Source organism: Sander lucioperca, chromosome 1 (assembly GCF_008315115.2).
Source record: "Sander lucioperca isolate FBNREF2018 chromosome 1, SLUC_FBN_1.2, whole genome shotgun sequence".
Lineage (NCBI taxonomy): Eukaryota > Metazoa > Chordata > Actinopteri > Perciformes > Percidae > Sander > Sander lucioperca.
This window is the reverse complement of record NC_050173.1, coordinates 47,626,745-47,634,244: the sequence shown is the minus strand read 5'-3', so window position 1 is coordinate 47,634,244 and position 7,500 is coordinate 47,626,745. Positions and strand designations below refer to the sequence as shown.

Here is a 7,500-nt window from a genome sequence, read left to right as displayed (position 1 = left end):
GGTAATTTACAGCCTTGTGGTGCATTCAAAGTTGTTGTTGTTGTTAAATTCAAATGTGTGACTAGATTAAATATATAATAAACAAATACAAATCTTAAAATCAAGTTCATAAAGTCACTTTCTTTGCATTCATTTGATTCCCAATAAAGATCCACTGGTAAGAATGGCTTTCCATTGTTAATATGGACTTAAAAACTGTTCTGAAATGCAAAATAATAGAATTTTAATCATGTGATAAAACATGCGAAATGTAATCGTTTGACAGCCCTGGTAATTATATCAACTTGTCAGATGAAGGTATGAAAGGAAACTTCTGGCAGCAAAATGACAAAAGAACAAATGAGAAAATGCTCCTAATTGGCTCGGAAAGCAGAATCATTCTGACAAAGTTAATATGAATATTTGCATTAATCAAATCCGTGCAGTCAGTCTGTGGAGACCTTCTGTAAACGTAGAGGTGACAGAAACATTATCTCAGGTAGCAGGTTAGCAGCACCGTTAGCTTAAACACACAGAGAATTAGAGAGATTAGCCTCATGCTAATTTCCCCAGCAGTCCTGAGCTGTAGGCAGAATATTAACCAGCTCGGCTTTTATAAAGACGTCCTCCTCAGGTGGACTGTAAGCAGACTTTGGATAAATCCAGCTGGCTTTGTGTTAATATTGTTCTCTCGAACTTATCCTCCCATCATTTCTCCTCGCTGTGGAAGAAAGCTGTGGCCTCGGCGCCCAGGGCCCTGGCTGCCATCTTCTATTATTTATGAATCTGATTAATAATCTGCCGCCCGGCTGCTGCAGGAGAAGCTGAGAGCCATAAAAGCACCCAGAAGAAAAAGTAGCGCCGGGGTGTAATTCCACTTTGGCTTCGCTGCAGAGAAGAAAAGAAAAGAAATCATCCTCTCCCACACGCTTAATGAGAATAAAAGGAGAGACAGTGCAGCTGGAAATCCCACACTCGGCGGCAGCAGAGGGGGTTAACCACCGCGGGGAGTTGAGGTGATGCATCGAGGGTCCTCGGGAGGAAACGAGGAGACAGTGCAGCTCTGCAGGTGCAGGAAACAGACAACAGGCCAGGAAGTCAACAGACTGCCGTGGAGACCTGCAAAGAGAGGCTCAATGTGTAGAAACCGTGAACTGAAAGGGCCTCTTTGGCCCAAGGTTCTTGTTACATTGCAGGGTTTTCCCCGCCATGATAAGGTTTACATGCAGCACCCGAGCCATTCACACATTTCTAAGATTTTCTTAAAATTAGGTCTTGTGTTCCTACATTTCTCTTCAATGTATGCCCTATCCTCCCAGGATTAGGGGTTAGGGGGATACAATCTGATACAAATTTATTATTTTTACATTACATACATTATTTAAACTCTACGTTCTTTATTACAACTCAGTTTCAAGTTAAAACAACATAACCACATTCGTAGCGGAGATAGCGGAGAAAGCAGAGATAGCGTGGATGCGACCGCCCCAGGGCCCCGTGCGAAATAGGGCCCCCTCTAAAGCTGCTGATCTTGCGTCACTTGACATAAAAGGGCCGCTAGTGAAGTGACACGCAGCAAATTAATGGCTGAAGGAAGCCTATTACTGCCATAGACATATATAAGAGTGGACCAACAGATCCCGTGTCTCTGGACGGAGACCAGTGAAGGATGTTAGAAGATCTTTCCCGGTGATGGCTGAGCGTTACTGAGCAGCCTCCAACTGAGCTTGAAGACGTAGATGTGACGTGAGCAACCTGTCTGAAAGTTGGAAGTCTTCTGGTAGCTGTGCCAAGAGAAATCTCAATCATTCCCAATCTAGCAGAGACGGAGAGCGTAGGTATATGTAAGGAGATAACATAGACACAGGCTAATTATTGATCACTAAAATGATAGTTAACATTAGTAATTAAACTTAAACAGCTAATGGAAGTCCAAACTGCCTGAGAGCTTCTCCTGTACTATACGGTAATTCCTCTACTATGTGACAGTAAGTCTCGTGGTTATGACCCAATCGTTAGCCTATTTTTATAAAAACGTCTGCTACGGAGCCATAACGTGAGGTACAAGGTAATGGAGCCTTTTATACATTGTCGTGTTTCTTTAGAAATAAACAATGGACAAATAGAGTCTTTAAACTCTTCAGATGTAAAGTTATTCTCTGTCAAAGTGACGTCAAAATGAATGGCAGTCAATGGGATGCTAACGGGAGGTGATGGCTTGGTAGCATCAAAATGGCGCCATAGGAGGTTTGGGTTGTGAGGAGACGTTTACTCCCTTGATTACTGCTCAAAGTCTAACGCTGCAATACTCTTACTCTTACTTACTAATACTTATCAAACGTAACAGTCACTTAACTCATGGTTACAAATGTAAACCAGCACAACAATGACAATTACCAGGCAACAAAACACTACAGTCTAAGCAGCCACGTTTAATAAACAGAATTCATAAAGTTACATTTGTATTTCAAACAAACTGCAAACTTTTCAGCAAATTTTAACACAACTCTATTTACCGCCTTGCATCATGGGAATTGACCAGCCAATGAACCAACTGCACCTGACTGCAGTACGCAGATCGGGGTTGGGCTAAATGTGGGCGGAGCTAAATGTTTGAATTTTGAAAAGTACTTTCCATTTCAATTTGAGAAGAGTGAAATGCCAAATTCACAAGCCGTTGACAGGTACTCCTAACCTGACTCCACCAGATGGATTTACTCGGTATAATCCATCTGGGAACTTTCCGTTGGAGAACTTTTGGGAAGGGGTGAAAATCCTGGTTAGCTGATTGGATAAACCATCTGTCTATCACCACCTATGTTGGTGATAGACGGGCCAAATCAACCAATCAGATCAACGATATATCAAACTCTTGCCGAAACCAGTCGGGAGAAGAGCAACAACATCTTTTCCTCTGAGAAAAGCCTCCAGTGCCATTTTGTGCTCTTCTTTCAATGAAGGAATACTTTCTAATTTGGATAAAACTTGCGCAATAGCTACGCTCATCTCATCCGTGGAAGCCGCCACGTTGTTTAGACTGAACAGTCGCTTCTCGTTGCGTCACACCTAAACCCGCCTCAAAACCAACGCTGATTGGTCGGTCGTTTGGCGAACGGCTCCAAATTTTCTCTGTCTCAAGATGCCAGACTGATCTGGGAGAGGAAAACTGGAGCTCGCCAGATCAGGACGCTCTCACCAGGCTAAGGTACTCCCTCCGCCGGTGGCACTAGTGCTTTCTTGTCTGCCACAACACGTATTATATTTTAGTTGAAATTGGAATAGGCTACATCACTTATCTGACGGTGTATAATTAATTTATTGTGTCCATGCTTTAACTTTGCCGTGAAAGAAGACTATTTTAAACTCGAAAGGCAACTCTTTATTGTTGCAACGCACACACACCTGCTTTTTTTTTCAACTGATAACTTACATACCGAAGTTCAATCAACACATACATATCTGACAAAAAATTAAAATAGTCGACCCAATGAATAAATGCAAATTTATCTTTCAAAAACTACAACTTGTATAAATTTGTTCAGTTAAAAATAAGAAATAAGTGGACATAACTAAATGGGTCTGTAATGTTTTACAGTGTAGCCGTATATGTGTATGACGTCATTGACATTTTAAAATGGCTTTTTAGAACAAAAAAGCCACTTTAAAAAAATCTAACACCCAGCAGTGTGTATTTTCTTAGCCTCCCCTTTCGAATGCAACAATGAAATTACTAGACAAAAAATTATATCCTGAGAAAAGTGGATTTTGAGGGGTATAGCTCCATAGAGTCCCATTCATTCTGCACTGGCCTGTGAGCGCCCCCTATATGGAACTCTGGTGGAACTGCAACCAGTTCAGAAGCCGAAAGTAACGAGAGACGTGGAACTTCTTCCCTTATTAGTGCAGATGTAAATTAGCCAAAGGCTAACTCTGGTGCAGTGCATTATATGGTCATATTTATGTTTTAATTGCACATTGTCCCTTATAAATAAATTGAAATTGAAATTAGAAATTCTTTGGTTTAAAGCAGCCATATTATGCTCATTTTCAGGTTCATAATTGTATTTTAAGGTTGTACCAGAATAGGTTTACATGGTTTAATTTTCAAAAAACACCATATTTTTGTTGTACTGCACCGCTCTCTCTCACTGCTGCAGATCCTCTTTTCAGCTGGTCTCTGTTTTAGCTACAGAGTGAGACCTCTTTTCTTCTTCTTCTTCTTCTGTACTATCTTTGATTGCACTGCACATGCCCAGTAGCTCAGATGTAGATCATGTCAGCTAGCTAGCTCCATAGACAGTAAAAGAAAGGCTGTTTCTACAACTTGGGTCAGTTACAAGGCAGGATTAGCTGGGAGACTTCTAAATGAGGGCGCACATGTAAGTAGTTCTTTTGTAGATTATGGTGAACTTGTGTGTGTTGTAGCAGTGCTTTGCTATTGAGAACGAGGTAGCATGCTAGCGTTAGCATGCTAGCGTTAGCCATAGCGTTAGCATGCTAACGCTACGAGCTAATGGTTGCGGTTAGCCTGCTCGTTTCGGCTTGTGACGTCACAAGCCGTGCCGATTTTGAACAGCTCACCCAGAGACTGAAGGCAGGACACATTCAGAAACCGTATCTCACTCTAAACAGCATGGATGGATTTTTTTGAAAGTTTGTATGTGTGTGGAAGCACCAGAGACACAAAATAACTCCCCAAATCCCAGAAAAAGTGATTTTTTCATAATATGGGCACTTTAATGCACGTAGGTGCTCATACCCACGCCGTCTGACGTGCACCTTCCCAGAAATAACTTCACGTCGAAAAGTATCGCTCTCCGAATGCGCATCTATTGATTTAATGTTTACTCTGTGTGCTGTGTGTCTGATGTTTTGCTGCTGCAACACCGTTATTTCCCATTTTTTGGGATCAATGAAAAAAAATCTATCTATCTATTTTAGTATTGTTTCTTATATGAGGCTCCTCTTTCAACAACAAGGTCAATATTGTGTTTCACTAACGACAAAACAATGAATTATCCGTGCATTTATATGGAAATAAGCTGTAGGAGCTCTCCATCTTTACTCTCCTCCATGTTACGTTGCATTCAGAGATCGATTATTTTTGACTGGCGAGATGTTTTTGTGATATTTTGTGGTCACAGCACAAAAATGGTAGGGAGTAGTATAAAGAGCTGAAAATCTGCGTAGGGAGGTTGGTCGGGGGGGGAGGATGGGTCCAACAACACAGGACTTTCACCCGGGCGAGCGGGGATCGCGTCCCGCGTGTGGCGTTATGTTTCCCGTAGTCTTCCTAATCCCAACCGTCCCGTTATTGTCGCGCGTCCCCAGCGGCCGTCTCCCGGCGTGTGAGGCGCCCTTTCCACGTAGGGTATTTCATGCTGGCCACCACGTAAAAAACGAGAAAAACATCCCTGTGAACACGTATCAATAGATTAAAAATAACGTGACATTTACACAAACTGCCGTGAGACTGGGTTGGGAGTTAAGGTGTAGATCTCCTGGTGATACTGGGAGCAAACTCTCATGTTGTGTCGAGCCTTCTTAGTGGTTTAAAAATAGATATTTTGAGGCTAGCATCAAAGTGCCCCTAGCACTCCCATTCAAAAGGCCATTTGACCGAAAAACTAAAATACGGTACATCTTAAAAGTGGCGTTTTTGTGCTAAATATGCTTTTAAACAAAAGTTTGACTTGGGTACATTCACAAAAAGACCCTACACACTAAAAAATACTGGGTTGAAAATAACCCAAATTGGGTTATTCCCAACCCAGTTCCTGGTGCAATATAGGACATAACACATCCTGGGTTGATTTGACTTTTTGAGTTGGGTTGAAATTTTAACCCAGTAGAAGGGTTGCTCCAACAAACCCAAACCTGGGTCATTGTGACACCAACGTTGGGTTAATGCAGCTCAGTACTGGGTCAGACCCACCAGCCCAATAATGAGTTCAACTGACCCCCTTGTTGGGTTGATATTTGACCCATTCATTTAGTTATTCTTTAATCTATAAAATTACTATATTTTTAATAATAATAATAATACACAATGCATACACTTCATTAATGTCACTGATTTTATTGAACAATATTTAATTTACTCATTTAAAGAGAAAAACTGAAAAACTGGAATAACAATAACATGCCCAATTCCCTTATCACATGAGTGTTTCCAAAAAAGAAATGCATGGGGCCACATTACCCCTACCTCATTTCAAAATGTGTATCAAATAACTGGAATAATAATACCAAGCAACAATTATTAACAATAATTAATTTCCTCCTTATATTCCTCCTAAATATTAGAGAGAGAGAGATAGACAGACAGACAGAGACAGAAAGACAGCGAGAGAGACAGAGAGAGAGGCAGAGAGACAGAATTCCCTTATCACATGAGAATTTCCAAAACTCAAACGCATGGGGCCACATTACCCCCCCCCATCCCATAGACAGCCTCCTGGAGGAAATGCCAAGCAGAGAAACACTGCTTTGGGAAATTGATATCGAACACATAAAAACTTTTGAAACAAACATGTACAGCTTGGACACCGCTGTCCTGCTCCAGGGCCGGCCCACTGAGACCGGTGAATGGCTGTGAGCAGCACTCCTCTCCTCCCAACACCAGGGTGTAGGGCTACGGCCTGGTCTGGTCTGCTGCCTGAAGGTACTCCACCATGTTTGTTCCGACCTACAAATAATAATATTCCACAAATCAAGTACTTGAATGACAAAGACTGACAGCTAATGTTTTCTAACAGATTTTACAATTACAAGACCTGCATCACTAGATCTAAGGGGCTGTGTGAGTCTAGGAATACTCACAGGCTTAAGATCGATGAAGGCCTTCATGGCGTCAGACACTGTAGTCCTCACGGTCTTTCAGGCCCATCCTGAAGACTGCAGGTGGCATCAGGCTTGGCAGAACCATCAGGGAAATGTAGTCTCTGGAGCCTGTAAAGAAAGAAAATGGTTTGACTTAAGTATTATCATAGTTTATCGGATGAGTAGCTTATAGCTCAAAAAATGCACAAATCCAAATATTCAAATCTTAGGATTATGTTTATGTTATACCTTGTGACAAAGACCGTGTCTGCACATGGAGTGAGTGAGTGAGTGAGTGAGTGAGTGAGTGAGTGAGTGAGTGAGAGAGAGAGAGAGAGAGAGAGAGAGAGAGAGAGAGAGAGAGAGAGAGAGACCCCAGCACATTTTTTAATAAGAAAATTACATTTAAAGTATTGCTGTGCACAATGGTAGACAGATGAGTAGTGGTAAAATAAGAGGTAGCTAAACTATAGATTCTGTGGTCATGGTAAGGTTAATAAAACCTCATGCCAATTGTTTGCCTTCTATAGTGGAGGAATTTCTGTCACTATCAAAATGGTATTTCAGGGACCTACAATGGTGACCACAGGTGATGGGTAATCAAAATGTGATTCTGTTTAGGGAGGCATGGTCTTCAGTGGCACACAGTGTTAGATTATTTTACATAATGCTCTTACATGTCAAGATGTTGTACATCTA

At 41.6% G+C, this 7,500-nt stretch overlaps 2 long non-coding RNA genes across 2 annotated transcripts in view; one reads left to right on the top strand and one right to left on the bottom strand.

Moving 5' to 3' along the window:
• The window catches only part of LOC118495801, a 542,497-nt gene that overhangs the window by 394,897 nt on the left and 140,100 nt on the right, over window positions 1-7,500 (top strand). The gene's annotated exons all lie outside the window — the stretch shown is intronic.
• On the bottom strand, window positions 6,437-6,969 carry LOC118495800. Its single transcript, XR_004898241.1, has 2 exons — window positions 6,802-6,969; window positions 6,437-6,667 (listed from the first exon to the last, which is right to left on the bottom strand). It is a non-coding gene; the product is annotated as an uncharacterized LOC118495800 (long non-coding RNA).